This window comes from Phoca vitulina, unplaced genomic scaffold (genome assembly GCF_004348235.1).
Source record: "Phoca vitulina isolate PV1807 unplaced genomic scaffold, GSC_HSeal_1.0 scaffold71, whole genome shotgun sequence".
Taxonomy (NCBI): Eukaryota; Metazoa; Chordata; class Mammalia; order Carnivora; family Phocidae; genus Phoca; species Phoca vitulina.
Window position 1 is genome coordinate 11,007,889 of NW_022589774.1, and position 15,449 is coordinate 11,023,337.

At 41.2% G+C, this 15,449-nt stretch overlaps 1 protein-coding gene across 1 annotated transcript in view; it reads left to right on the forward strand.

The window, feature by feature from the left end:
- Positions 1-15,449, forward strand: part of CUNH1orf21 (chromosome unknown C1orf21 homolog) — a 216,720-nt gene that overhangs the window by 439 nt on the left and 200,832 nt on the right. The gene's annotated exons all lie outside the window — the stretch shown is intronic.

Below are 15,449 nucleotides of genomic sequence, written 5' to 3' on the forward strand. Positions count from 1 at the left end.
CCCCCCCCCCCCCCCCCCCCCCCCCCCCCCCCCCCCCCCCCCCGCCCTCAGCCTGCCTGCTCCTCTCGGAGCTGTGCATATAGCCACCGTACTTTGCGAGCCAGATCTGGAAAGAAAAAAAAATCAGAATCCTGTGCTAAGTCTTCGAGTCCCTTCTCCCGCTCCGACCGATTGATGTGCTTGGGTGGGTGCTGGGATCCCCGGGATTTCTGAAGTTTTGACCTTTTGGGGGTGGCTTGCCTTGGTGCATCTGTTTGCTCACCTCGGTGTGTTTATTATTCGTGCCCATGCGAGGCAGCAGCAGAGGGTGCTTGGTACTGTACACGGAAGAGATCTCCCTCCCCTTTGCAGGCAGTCCGCGAAGTGCGGCCGCCACGGCTGCTGATGTCCTTCCCCGATCATCCACCCTGCCTCCTCCCCCCACGGAGGGATTCCCCCCCACCCCCCACTTACTGTTTGTGTGAGAGAAGTCCCTGGGCTTAAGGGCTCTCATCTCCCATTCATTCCTCTTCTAAAGCTCTGAATTGGCTCAGGCACGTTGGTCAAATTTGAGGTGGCTTTCTTTTCTCCAGGAGTTACATGGTCAAAGATAAAAATACATACACAGAAACACGCATTAATCCTGAGTGATGACAAGCACAGTTGGGAATAGAAGCGATTTGTTTCAGTAGGAAACCTACCTCCCTATGAGGTATCTTCCATCGCATGTGGGTTAGGAAATTTGTTTTAAAATAGATAGTGCTTATGTTGTGTGTGGCTGGAAGACAGCCATAAGTTCAGCTATTGGAGCAACTCTGAAAGTGATACACCCTGATCATCCAGAACCTTGGTTGAAGATACACATTTGCTCTGCTCTGACTCAGACGTTGGGAGGGGGGCTGACACACCATAGATTCCATGAAACACTTTTTTTTTTTTTTTTTTAAGGAAACAGTATGGACTGTTTGGGGAAGTGGCATGTTCATTACACAGAGAAATGTTATGAAAACCTCCCTACTCAAGGGGGTGGACTCACTTTTCACCTAATAATAACCTTTTAGTTTGGTAGAGTTGGAATGTACCAGGGTAGAAGAAAATCATGGGTAGTGTGGGTCTGGGCTATTTAGGTCTGGGAGGGCGGGGGGAGAAGGTGATGTTTTTGAAGCGTTTTTCATTCCAAGATGCTCAATTTGGGGGGTTTTCTCCCCTTTTTCATACTTCTAGAGCTGGATTGTAGGGCCAATAGAACATGTTGTGTGTTGGCTCTCTGGAAATACAATTGAACAGACCTGGAAATTAATTTAGACTTGATCAGCTATTTTTGTTTTGCCCCTTGTGAAATGGGAAGTGTTGGTGATAGGTGAGTGTATTTATCTGCGTTAAACCATTGCTGGGACCAGCACTTACTCACTGATCACAAAATGCAGCACTGAAATGTCACTTCCCCTCACGTTTCCTGCTGGGCAAACGGGGTTCAGAGAACAGTTCTGGAGGGCCACTGGGCAAAGCAAAGACAAGCAAACTTAGCTCTTGGATGAACCGATGCCTGAGGAGGAGTGGGTGCTTCTGTGGTTAAGCTTACCTCCCTTGGAGCATAGGTCCCAAGAAAAATGGCCTTGGTTGGTGTGGAGGTCTTTTATCCAACGTTGAAAGTTCATCCTGGAAGAACCCTGAGGTTCTAGCTTCCCTCTGCAGCACTGACTCATTTTCACTCTTTTGAGAGAACTGATCATTTTGTTTTCTTGGCTAGTAATTTATCCGTCACCCCTTTCTCCCTATCTTATTTTATCATCTCACATGGATTTCTGGGAATTAATAGGCCACTGTTTGAAGTGGTTTGAGCTTTTTTTTTTTTTTTTTTAAGATTTTATTTATTTATTTGACAGAGAGACAGCGAGAGAGAGAACACAAGCAGGGGCAGTGGGAGAGGGAGAAGCAGGCTTCCCGCGGAGCAGGGAGCCCGATGTGGGGCTCGATCCCAGGACCCCGGGACCATGACCTGAGCCGAAGGCAGACGCTTAACGACTGAGCCACCCAGGCGCCCCTGGTTTGAGCTTCTTTTTTTTTTTTTTTTTAAGATTTTATTTATTTGCGAGAGAGACAATGAGACAGACAGCATGAGAGGGAGGAGGGTCAGAGGGAGAAGCAGACTCCCTGCTGAGCAGGGAGCCTGATGTGGGACTCGATCCCAGGACTCCAGGATCATGTCCTGAGCTGAAGGCAGTCGCCTAACCAACTGAGCCACCCAGGCGCCCCTGGTTTGAGCTTCTTGAAGAATCACAGGGTGCAAATCAAGAGCTTGTTCATTAATTGGTACTACTTGCTGTGACTGATTAAAAATCCTACCAAGGAGGAAGGTGGTTTGCCCGATTATGAGTCTCATTTCCAGGCAGATGGTGGCTCAGCACTGTGCCGGATTGTCCACTAGGCAAGCCTTGACTGTTACATTTCCAGTGGCTTGCTCCAGGTTCTTCGTGACCAGCCCCCTTTCTACTGGATATTTTCTCTCAGAGAGTGAGACACCCCAGGCTGAGAGAGGGGGTGGCACGGCCCCTCCCATGAGGTCAGGAGAGACAGGAGAGGGCAGGGACTCGATCCCGTCATGGTGGTGGGGGGATCCTAAGTGTGATAGATATCCCCAGCTTCACTTGAACTTATCAGTACAACTTGGTGCCACCTGAGGCACATACAAGTACACTTTGGGCCATTTTATGGTCCTTCTTGGGACTTTCAGAAGTCCCATAGCATGGGAGAAGTAAATGTTGTATTAAGTTCTTGTTAAAACACGAAAAGCAGATCGCAATAGGCTAGTATAACATACTGCTTAGACAACTGAGAAGACAAGGGTAGGGCCTGTCTGCAGGGGGAATTGCAACACTGAAACTGTATTTTAGAAATTGGTGACAGTTGTGACTTTAAGAGCTCATAATTCAAGGGCTTATCTAAAGTGGCACACAAATTATACATATACATATTCTTAAAGTAGGCAATTATTTAGCTTGACTATCTCAGTTCTGAAGTTTAATTTTACAAGTTACAGTTGCAACAAGAAACAACTTGACATGTATGGTTATGCAATCATGACAAGAGTGGTTAGATGTAAGCTGGGCTAGGATGAACATAGAAATGAGCACCCGACAGCGTCCTCCGTCAGCAAGTATCAAGAAGTTCCTTGACTTTTTTTTTTTTTTTAATGAAATCTGTTCCTGGAAAATGTATTTCCTGGGTTGTAGGCCAGGCACAGAATGTAAAGACTGCCTTCCGTCTCCACTTGTGAAAGGAGAGATAGCTCCTTCCCGATCTGCAATGGAAACTGAGAAGATGAGTTGGCCAGGAAACTAGAAGACGACTAGAAGGCAGGCGGTTTGGGTCATCTTTGCAAACCCCACAGTGGCCAGCACAATACCTTGTACTTGGAAGTTACTCAGTGAGTGATTGAATTGAATTGAATTAACCTAATTAGTTAAGGTCTGTAATGTGTCAAAAAACTCCTTGGAAATACATTAGCTACGGACTTCCATTTCAGTAAATCAGTATGATAGCTTATTAAGAGCTCCGTATTCTGCCTCGGTTGGGATTTTTAATTGTTGAAGAATATTTAACAGGCAAGTAAACATACCAAGTGTAATGTCCCCTCACATTACTGGAATTTCTACTTGGGGGTATCTTGATTGGGATTATATGTAGTATCCATCTTTAACAAATATTTCTTCACTCATGAGTGTTGACTTGTGACTATGGTCTTTATCTTTTTAGTCTTAAGCGGTTCGGTGAATAACAATGCCTCATATAGATAGGACGCTTTATGGTTTCCGGAGAACTCTCATGTACCTTGTCTTACTGAACTTGTGCTCCAGGTGTCCTATGCTGGAATCCCAGAATGTGCCTGGATCTAGGAGTGGGGGAGACGGTCTGGGAAGGCTCAGGTAGCCCCAGCTCTTGATTTACCAGGTTTTCCCAAGAGAGTCAGTAATCAATAGTCACTGCTGCTCCTTCTAAAATCACTTAACATGAGGAAAGTGGAGACCTGTCTCCTGCAGGGAGCTCACTAGGCTCCTGGCATCCCGTGGCTCTGCCCCTACATCTGTTCTCACTCTTTGGGCTGCCTTTTACCTTACTCCTTTGCCAAATGTCCCTTTCACCTTATAGTCCTTTCTGGAGCTTTTACATGGCTTTCTGTCCCACAGATTTTCATTCATAGAGCCTCCTGCTTCTTATCCTCCCACCTTACTTTTGCCTGCAGCACTTGGGTATTTTATGTTTGAATAATCTTGTCCAGTATTTTAACCTCATCTCCAGGTCCACTTTCTCCTTGACTCCACCCACCTCCCTGTTCAAGTATAGCCTTCTGGCTTCTGGGGAGCTTCTTCCTTCTGCCCTCAGGGCCCCCCTACCTTGTCCTACTTTGCCCCACACCTCCCTTATTACTCCCACCCACTTCTCTCCATCAAGCCTTTAGATCTTCTAGCACATACCTGCCTGTGCCTGTTTCACAGGCTCATGCCAGTTAACAGATGCATTTATAGCATTCATGAGTTCAAGTCCACATGTTTTGTGCCTTGTAGAAAAATGGGATTAGAGCACCCCTGAGTTTAGGGATCTTTTTGCCTTTGTTTTCATTTTGACCTTACTATATTTTGGATTTTTCAAGGTTCTTAAGCCATGTAGTAATAGCTGAAGTATTTCGCTTCTTCGCTTAGCTGTTATATCCTGTGTTGGACAATAAAGGAACATCTCAATGATATTGTTACTTTTAAAGATTTGGACAATAATCTTGAAAAGCATTTCAGAGATTTTCGTAATGGCACCATTGAAAGGCTTTGCTGTACACCAAAATCTACTGACTAATGACAGAAATAGAATGGCTTATTTAATGTCATCTTCATTACCTTATTTTTTTCTCCTTTGGTTAAATAAATATTACTGTAAGTTGAACCAGATTTTTTTTCTCATTTGTTATGGTTTTACTGCTCTCCATGAAAATTTTATAAGCCTGCAGGACACATTTCTGCCAAGTAAGGATTCTTTAGCTAATATTATTAGCTTGTTAGCTAATAAGACCTAATATTACTGGTTTTCCCTGTAAATTTGTAACCTAGGTCGGCCCCATCAGTAGGGAGTCAGTGGGAGAAAAAGTATTAATGGGGACAACTCCTAGAAAAACATATCCTATTGACTCATTACATACATCCTTGGGTTGATCTTTTTATAAAATTGTACTTCACAAGTAGATCCAACACTAGTTATGCAATATCCTGAGTGCTCCTCGGCTTTTGGAAGCCGGTGCTTTAAAGCAGAGCAGAGCAAACAGTTTTTAGGTAAGGATTCCCTTTCTTTGATGAGTCTGTGTTTTATTTGAGTGCGATGGATACCACAGTAGTTCTAGTTCATTGATAAACCCTGTGTTAGGACATACCCCACCTCACTTGGTGACTTAGGATTTTCCCCACTGAGCCGGGTAGGGAAAAGGTCATGCGAAGTTTAGTCTTTGCTGGAGTGTGGGGATCTTTTTTATACCAATCATCACAGATGCTAGTGTGTATAATAGCCACTCCTGAAAGCCTCCCCCTGAGCCCCAGGTTGACAAAGAGGTCTGCATATGGTTGTTTGCAGTGGAACCCCTCTATTGCCACTACTGTTTCTATCACAAGGAGATTGAAAGGCCAGGTGTAGAGTAAGGAGATGCTGCAGGCTGCCAGACTGTGGTTTGCAGGGAGCTTTTTAAAGACACAGGTAGTTAATACATGCCAAGGGGTGACTTCAGCAGTTCCTTCGGAAAGTTCTGCCAGAAGCAATTTCCCTAAAATAATTTTGTGACAGTTCTTGCAGTTAAAAGGTTATAAATGAAGAAGCAACATATATCTCATTGTATGTCTCAGAAAGATACGATTACTATTTTGATGAAGGAGATGAGAATCCAGGAGCCTCTTTGAGTCCCTTAATATTCGCTGAGAATTCAGATGTTCTGGTTTCTGTGCCAGGAATCCATGGCAGTCTAGACACAGCAACCAAAACAAACCTTGTGCTTATCCTTGGTGGCCTCCCTAGCACCCACCCCAACCCCGCCTGGGGATCTCAGTTCTCAGTTCAGATCCTGTCTCTGACCCTTTTCTGACCATAAGAATGGCTCCTCCCTTACCATCTGTGAATGCCTGTAACCCTTACTTGATGTCTGTTTCTTTCAGTATTAGTTTTGGTTTTCAGTTATGTACTTTTCACCGCCCCACCAAATGATGAGATCTTTTGTCTTGCCCCCTGGGGGTGTATTATGCTGAGTAAGTGGCTCTGTTGGTTGGTTGACAGCTGGTCAGTGGTCTGAGGCTTAGAATTTTTCTCTGTGAAGACCTTGCTCCCATTCGAAACTCTCTTTGACCAAATGAGGAAGCATAGTGTGGGATGAGAAAAGATAATGGGAATTTTAAAATTCCTTTGTTGGCCGAGATTAAGGCATCTAATCTTTCTTACTCACTCAGATAATTTGTTAAACAAACATTTACTTTTGTTGATGACACTTTGTGTCATCTCCGTGCCTGGCACTGGAGAGATGCTGGAGATATGGATAAAAAGGCCTGGCCCTGCCTTTGTGGGCTTCTCAGACAAGTGAGTAAATTGACATGCAAACACATGATAGGTGGTGAATAGACGCTGCTTTGGGAGTTGAGGGAAGAAAGCCAATTCTCTCTACAGGTAGGCTGACCTTGCAGCCTGGTTTCCCTGGGACAGCCCTGGTCTATGCCTAGTGTTCCACATAGGTCTTAATATACCCCCTTGGCCCTCAAAAGTCTCCCAGTTTGGGCAATAAATTATGTGATTCCCCAAAATAAAGAAGTCCTAGAAGGCTTCACAGAGGAGGAGGTGTTTGGGATGACACTCAAAAGCTACACAAGAGTCCTCTACGGTATTGTTTACATTTCTAAAAATATTGGAGGGCGGCTAACATTGGCTTTCTAACTTTATTTTTCTCACGTTACTATGGATTCATAGACTAGTTCACAGACTGGCATTTGGGGATAAAAGAGTTTATGGACAAAGGGAAGATGAAGTAGAGCATTTCAGGCAGAAGATACACATGGTGTGGAGACATGTGGATGTGGCTCCTGATGGCTGGAGTTTACACGTGTGACGGAACACAGTGGGAGATGAGGCTGAGGAACCACACAAGGCTTCATGGTAAACAGTTCGGACTTACTGCAAAATATAACCAGTGAGAGGCACTCAAAGATTGTAAACAGGGGAGAGACGTCATTTGCATGATAGATAGTTCCTTCCAAGTGTGGGTAGGAGACTGGAGTCAGAGCAAGGGAACTCTGGTCCCAACTGGGTGAGAGCTGATGGGAACTGAATTAATGCCTGAACATTGAGAAGATAGACAGGAAAGGTATTAGGAAGCAAGATTGGTGGGACTTGGTGACAGATTGACACTGGAGAGCGAAGAAAAGGGTAAAGGATAATTGCAAAATTTGGGGATGGATTATTCTGTCTTTCGCTGAGATGAAGAATTCATGCAGCGGGAGGAAAGATCATTAACTCAGTTTGGAGTATGTTGAGTTTTAGGTGCTTATATTCTTTTAGATGGAGATATACTGAAATTCTGGTCTAGATTTCAGAAGAGAGATTTGGGACAGACTTACTGCTTTGATCTCAGTGAGCATTTCTTAGGGAATTATTCCCTAACCTCCATGATGAGGTTAGATCCCTCTTTTCTGTCTTCCAGCTTCACCATACCCCTTGTGTGCATGTACTTACTACAATTATAGTTGCAGATTTATTTTTTGGTTCTTCAAATACCGATTGCCCACCTCCACCCCCCCAACTGTAAAGTCCATGAGAGTAAGACCATATCTGTTTTTAATTCTCTTGTATCCTCATGACAGCTTACCACACAATTGGGGCCTAGTACATGTTTGGTGAGTGAGTGAGTAGATGGATGAAAGAAAGAAAGAAAGAAAGAAGAAAGAAAGAAGGAAAGAAAGAAGGAAGGAAAGGAAGGAAAGGAAAGAAAGGAAAGAAAGGAAAAGAATTTTTGTAAATTTGGTGGTTGAAGCTATGTGGTTTGGTGTGAGATTGCCCAGGGAGAGTAAGTACAAGAAAACTGCACAGTGAGTTCCAGGCAATACAGACATTTAGGGCTGTGGATGGAAAAGGACAGGGAAAAAGAATAAACAGTACAGGCCCTCAGAGAGGCAGGAGAGACAGGCAGGCCTGGTGTCAGGGAGTAAGCAGGGTGGGTCACAAATCAGCATATGGTCAGCATGGTCCAACAAAGAAGTAAAATAATATTGAAGAGGTTTCTCAAAATTTGTAATTCTGTTATTTAATAGAAGTGGAAATATTTACCTTGCGGGAGATTGCCAGATACAGGTATTTAGCGCCGTAATATTATGTTAGCTTGTGCTACATGCAAAGTTTGATGTTCTATCACTGTTAGTTTGATATGTTGGGATTTTGAGGTTTGCTTTATATAATTTACACCAGCATCTAATGTAGTAAAAATTTGAGGCCATATTTTGGGAGGATGGTGAAATAGCGCAGTGTTTAATTCTTGTGAATTTATGAGTGTGCATATTGATTTAAGGGGGTTAAAATACTTGAGTGCATACATGCCACCAGATGAGAAACCATTAACAGTAAAGACACGTGAAGTTATGACACTGTGACAAAGGATGGCTCGTTGTCTGATTCTAGAAGCGATGTCATCAAAGCCTTGTCTTGTGAAAAAGAGACTCTTATTGCAGAGTATTTTTACGTGTTTTCGGTCTCCACTGAGACACTCAGGGTAGAGGTAGGGGAGGCATCATTATGTATTGGAACGAAGGAGGGCTTTGAATTCGGCATTTCTATCCCAATTCTACCATCTTTTGACTCTAGCTTCATGAACTTGAATAACAATGGTAATAATTAACAGTAATAATAATGAAAGCTAACATGTATTGAGTAGCTTACTCGGTGCCTGGGTACTGTGCTAAGTACATTACATGAATTATCTTCTTTAATGCTTGCAACAGCCTTATGAGGAACCTCCTACCATTACCTCTACTTTAGGGATAAGGAAGAACTGAGGCTCGGGATCTTTAGGACCTTGACCAAGGTTTTGTAGCTGTCAAATGGTGGTGCCAAGACTGGAACCCAAGCTCTCTGATGATAAAGTCAGGCCTTTAATTACCAACTCCTGGCCAATTCTGTTTTTTCCATACTCATCTCCTCTTCCTGCCACACACACCTATTCCCTTCCCCTCACCTACTTGTTCTTCCTGAAGCAAATCACAGACATTATGCCATCTTGTCCGTGCATACTAGATTATATTTCTAAATGATAGGACTTTTTTTCTTTTAGTATAACCACAATATCATTATCATGCCTAAAAAATTTCAACAGTAATTCTTTAATATCAAATACCCAATCAGAAAGCAAATTTTCCTGATTGGTCCATAATTATTTTTAATGATTAATTTGTTACATTCTGGATTCAGACAGTTTTCACACCTGAAAGATGCATCTGTCCTTATTTATAGACTTCCTTTTTCTATTTTTCCCTCTTTTGCTTCTTTCCTGGGAGTTTGTTTGTTGAAGAAACAGGGATTTTTCTGTAGGATTTCCTTCATTCTGTAGTTTGCTGATTGCATCTTCTTTCTTGGTGTTCTTCACTATTTCTGTTTCTCATATTTCCTGTAAGCTGGTAGTTTGATCTAGACTGGAAGCTTGATCAGATAGTTTGGCGAGAGTACATCATACATAGTGTTATGTACTTCTATGACAACACTTTAGGAGGCACACGTGCCTTCTTGTTTCTTCTTTTGTGAGGTTAAGACTGATCAGTGGATTTAGGTGTTGTCAGCATGATCTCTCCATTATAAAGTTTCCCCAGGCCCTTCAAAAACCATTGATGGTCATTGCTTAGATACAGTGTTTCAATAAGGGTTGTAAAATGATGATATCCTGCCATCCATTTCTGCATTTGTTAGCTGGAGTTTTTCTGTCAAGAAATGAACCGCATCAATTATTTGGTTACCTCAGAGTATAGCTTATATAGGAAAATTAATGCTTGGTTTTATTCCCTCATCTTAAATAATATTCAGAAAAATGTGTTGATTTTCTAGCATTTTCCAAAGAAGACTAAAGAGGTTGGTTTTTTTTTCCTTTCTGTTTTTTGGTTTTTTTTTTTAGTATTCTGAACTCAGGGATTTTAACACAGGTTATATGTGTTTCAATCCCTTGCAGTTACTTCTTTCAAAGCTCTAATTATCTTTGGCATGTGGAAGACTCTTTAAATTGGCTTCTGAATCCTTTTGACATGACTATAGTGGTCTTTGATGATATTTTTACTTTCTGGGATAACAAGATATTTCAGACTTACCGAGTACTTTTTCTACTGCAGATCAGTTTAGTGGTAAATGGTATTTAGAGACCATAGTCTAGGTGTTAGGAGTTCTCGTTGTCCCTGGGCTGGTCATTGTTCAATGGACAGAGTTAGGAAAATATACATATGTATGTGTATAGGTATGTGTTTGTGTATATGTGTGTATGTGTGACCTATGCGACGTATGCCCTATTCTATTTTATGTATGCAAACATCTTCATTTTCTTCTTCTTAGGAAAAAGAGTAGCATATTATAGTTCTGCACCTTGTTTTTTTGCATTTAACACTGTATTTCAGAGATCACCCTGGAGCCATATATAAAGTTTTTCATTGTATTTTACAAATGCAGAGACTCCAGTGTATAAATACACCACACTTTATTCATTTGGATAGATGGTTGTTCCTAGTCTTGCTCTTACACTGTAGTGGGAATGATTGTTTTTGGTGGTGGAGGTTTATTTGCAAATCAAACATAAAGCTGGGACTGAAACATTTTTCCTTAACTGAATGGACAGGTGCATGGGCGGTGCCGGCAGTTTTTTCCCCCCAGTTTATCACTTGTCTTTTCTCTCTGATTCTGTTTTTTTTTTTTTTTTTTTTTAATTTTGATTTTTTATTGTTTTTTAAAGTTTTTATTTAAGTAATCTATACCCAAGGTGGGGCTGGAACTCATGACCCTGAGATTAAGAATCACGTGCTCTTCTGACTGAGCCAGCCAGGCGACCCAGATTTTGTTTTTTTTAATGCAAACTTTTTTCTTTGTTGTAGTCAGTTTTATCAGTCTTTTATTGCCTCTTGGTTTTGAATCATGATGCAGAAAAAAAAATTCCTTCTAGACCGTACAGCAGCACCATCCAGTAGAAACCATATATGTAAATTTTTAGTAGCCACATTAAAAAGCGTGAAAAGAAACAGGTGAAAAGAATTTAATAATAATTTTATTGAATCTATCAAAATATTATCGTTTCAATAACTAATCAGTATTTTTAAATTAATGAGATATTTTACATTCTTTTTCCATGCTGAACTTTCAAGAACTGATGTGTGTTTTATACTCTAGCACATTTCAGTTTGGTCACTAAATTTTCATAATAAATACTTGATCTGTGTTTAGACTTCATAAAATTTGCTGTTGAAAAAATAAATTCACATAACCAGGTTGTCCCAAGTGTACATGAAAGCTTTCCAATAACTGAGTTAAGTATTCTAAAATTTCAATATAAGTTAATTAAAATAAATTAAAACTGCCAATTTAGCTCCTCAGGCACACTTAACTACATTTCAAGTGCTTAGTAGCCACATGTGGATAATGACTACCATTCTGGACAGTTACGGAGAGTCACCCATATTTTCTTTTAGTGCTTGTGTGGTTTTATCACTAACATTTAAGTATGTGACCCCTTTGGAATTTATTTTGTTGTGTGGGAAAATGGATCCAATTTTCTCTTTTTCCACACAGCTATCTAGATGTCACAAACCACTTATTAAAAGTCTCATCTCGGGGCACCTGGGTGGATCAGTTGTTAAGTGTCTGCCTTAGGCTTGGGCCCTGATCCCAGGGTCCTGGGATCGAGCCCCGCATGGGGCTCCCTGCTCAGTGGGAAGCCTGCTTCTCCCTCTCCCACTCCCCCTGCTTGTATTCCCTCTCTCGCTGTCTCTCTCTCTGTCAAATAAATAAATAAAATCTTAAAAAAAAAAGATTAAAAAAAAAAGTCTCATCTCTTCCCCACTGATTTGAGATGTGCCCCTATTGTATATTTAATTTCCATAAGTATTTAATTGGCTGTCTTTCTGCATTTTCTATTCTGTTCTCTACTGTTTCAATTATAGAGGTGGTATAATATGTTTTAACATTAAAACCACGATGAGCTCCCGTTTCATACCTACCACGCTGGTAAATGTCTGTCACCATCAAGCACTGGGTGAGGATATAGAGCAGAGGGAATATGCGTATGGTTCTGGTGATAGTGGAAACTGGTATAATGGTTTTGGAAAGAAGTTTGGAATTCTTTGGAAAATGGTCCCCTGATCCTCTTAGTCTTCGGGGTAGCAGAGCAAATTGCAAGCCTGGAGTGGGAGCGGTTTTGTCTCATAACTTTATAGCTTGTCATTCTGATACTATTTTTTTTTTTTTTATATAAGGGGGGTTATGAAGAAGATTGGGAAACACAGCCTTAGAAACTCTTACACATCTGTAGGAATGCTTACAGCGAAATACTGAAATAGGTCTATAGGCCTACTAACCAGTATATTGAGAAAAGAAATTGTGCTACATTTATAATAAACAGCAGTGAGAATAACGTACAATGGTGCATATCAACAGGGATGAATCTCATAAGCATAATGTTGAGTGGAAAAGCAAGATAGAAGAATGATACAGTGTGATTCCATTTATGTAAAATTCTAAAAAATGCTGAACTAAAGCAACACATTCTTTAAGGATTGACTCATATATGGGAAGATTATAAAGAAAAGTAAGGGAACTAGTAACATAAAATGCAGGAGAACAGTGATTACTTCTGGGGGTGAAGGATAGGGTCTGATTAGGAATAGCTACACCTGGGACTTCAAAGGTGCTTGCAGTGTTCTACAGGTAGGCACATAGAGACGTTCATTTTGCTTTTGTCCATTGAATTGTACATATGTTATGTGATTATTTCATAACAAAAGAGAAGGAGAACAACAACAAAAGTCCAGACCCAGGAATAGGCTAGATTACTCAGAACTCAAGTAATTAAATTTATGCTTGAGAAAGACTTCTGTTAGATATGAAACACTTGGCTTTTTTCATTTCTTATTTAGGGACAATTACTTTTTTTTTTTTTTTAAGACACTTTTTTTTTAGTGTCTGGGTCAGGCAGCAAGAAATATGTTCTTGTGTGATGTACACACACGAGTGACTTACATCACCAGGTGCAACAACACAGAGTCATGGGTTCTTTGACACTTAAGTGATTTTTTTTTAACCATTTATGCAAAATATCATCATGGTCAATTCTAAACTTTATTCAGAGAGAGATGACTTTTGAAGGGACATCATAAATAGGAAACATTTGTTACACATGTGCTATATGCCAGATGCAGCATGTACATGAACTCATTTAACCTACGTAGTGGTCCTGTGAGAATTACATATGGGCTTTGTGTTACTGATGAATAAACTGATGCTCAGAGAGGTTAAGCCACACAGGAAATTACATGATGTCAGAAAGTCAGCGGGAAATACATGATGGGGTTTTCATGAAGGTTTGGCCCCAAATCCCATGTTCCCAACTTCTATTCCAGAGTATCTTTTTAAGAACTTCGGGTGATAATCTACCCTTTTGCTCGATGGCGGTCCATCCTAGAAAGTTGGTATTTTTACCCTTAAAATTTCAGAGAGGAGATCCTTGAATCTCTTGTGGCGGTTCTTCACTATGTCAACAGGAATTTTTAACATCAGTTCAAGTTTGCTCTGTGATGTGTGCTTTCAGAGACTTGGTGGCCTTAAAGGATTCGGCTGGGCAATGGGACACCTGATGGGGCTGGTTTCTGTTTGTTTTCTGATTTGAAGGCTCTCCTAGTTTCCGATTCTTAAGATTAGCCTGAACCCCCCAAACCTGTCCTGACTATGCCTGTGCAGAACTTTTGTAGCCCATCTTCCCTTCTGGTGTTGAGATTATATGTATCTATTTCTGCAACTTGTCAAAATTTTAAAACCGTTTTTTCCCCCTTGTTCTTCGAAGATTACCTTATGTATCCCAAATTGTGATGTCAGCAAATGAAACGCATTCCCTGACCTCTTTTTTTTTTTTTTAAAGATTTATTTATTTTAGAGAGAGAGCGAGCACGGGGTGGGGGGGGGGCAGAGGGAGAGGGAGAGAGAATCCTAAGCAGGAGTCCGAGCTGAGTGGGAAGCCCCATGCGTGACTTGATCCCACGACCCCACCGTCACGACCTGAGCTGAAACTGAGAGTCAGGCGTTCAACGGACTGTGCCACCCAGCGCTGCCCACCCCCCGTCTTTTATCTGAGTCATTATTTGACGTGATCTGATCAGACCCAGCACTAATAATTATCATTATGCTTTGAAGTTTGCTTTCAAAATCCTCCCATTGCTACATCCTCTTCTTTCCACTGGTATTTTCATGACATGACACAGCAGATGAAGGGGATAGGGTGGGAAGGAGCATTCAGGTAAGCATTTGGTTGCCAGGGATCCTGGTTTACTCGGGAATTGTGACTTCCCCAAAGTGATGCAGACATTATGGCAGGGCTCCTTGGGATCTCTGTCCAGTAGCATTTTCCTCTTTAGGTTCGTGTGCCTTCAGCTTGGGAGCCGACCGAAGCTCCTAAGGCTGCTGGGCTCCTTTCTGTGGGGGCTGGTAGACTTGTCTCAAGGGCATGAATGTGGCGAAAAACTGTCTTCTAATCAAAATCAGAAGGTCAGTGCAAAGTGAAGATGGCAAATGCCCAGCTCGTCTTGTGATCTGTGGATGTGTGTGTGCCTTTCAAGCCCTAGGAGGATACTTTTTATAACACCAAAGCTATCTTTATATCTCCCTTCTATTTTCATTATATTTGAGTCTCTACCAAGTTTGCTTTAGGTTCTAATGTCAAGAAAATACTTCCCCTTCATATAATCTCAAATGAGAGTTTTAGGATGCTCTGTGTGAAGATAAAATCCCTTGCGAGTGTTTTGGTTTTTCACTTTTTATTATAACAGTTAAGACTAACCCACGTTTCAAAGGAACCAGATAGAATTAAATAAACTCCCGTGATTAGCAAGGAAGTAACGTGAGTATATCCAGAAATGAAATGCCTGTGAGATTCATACTTGTTTTCTGTTACTTGTTTAGATCTTATAATAATGATTTTTGGGGGTTCTTCTTTGGCATGTCCGGTGTTTTTGCCATAAGCATCCTTGCTGTAGGCATTTTCACTGCAAACATTTTCACCAAATAATTAATTGGCCATAAGGCGATTTTGCTGTAAAAGATAAAAATCACACACACACAAAAGAGGGACATTCATTAAAAAGGACATAAAGAAATATGAAAAATAAGCGACAAAAATAAAAAGACTTAATTGCGAAATACAGTATGTTTGTATACATTCAAGGTGTGTAGTATGG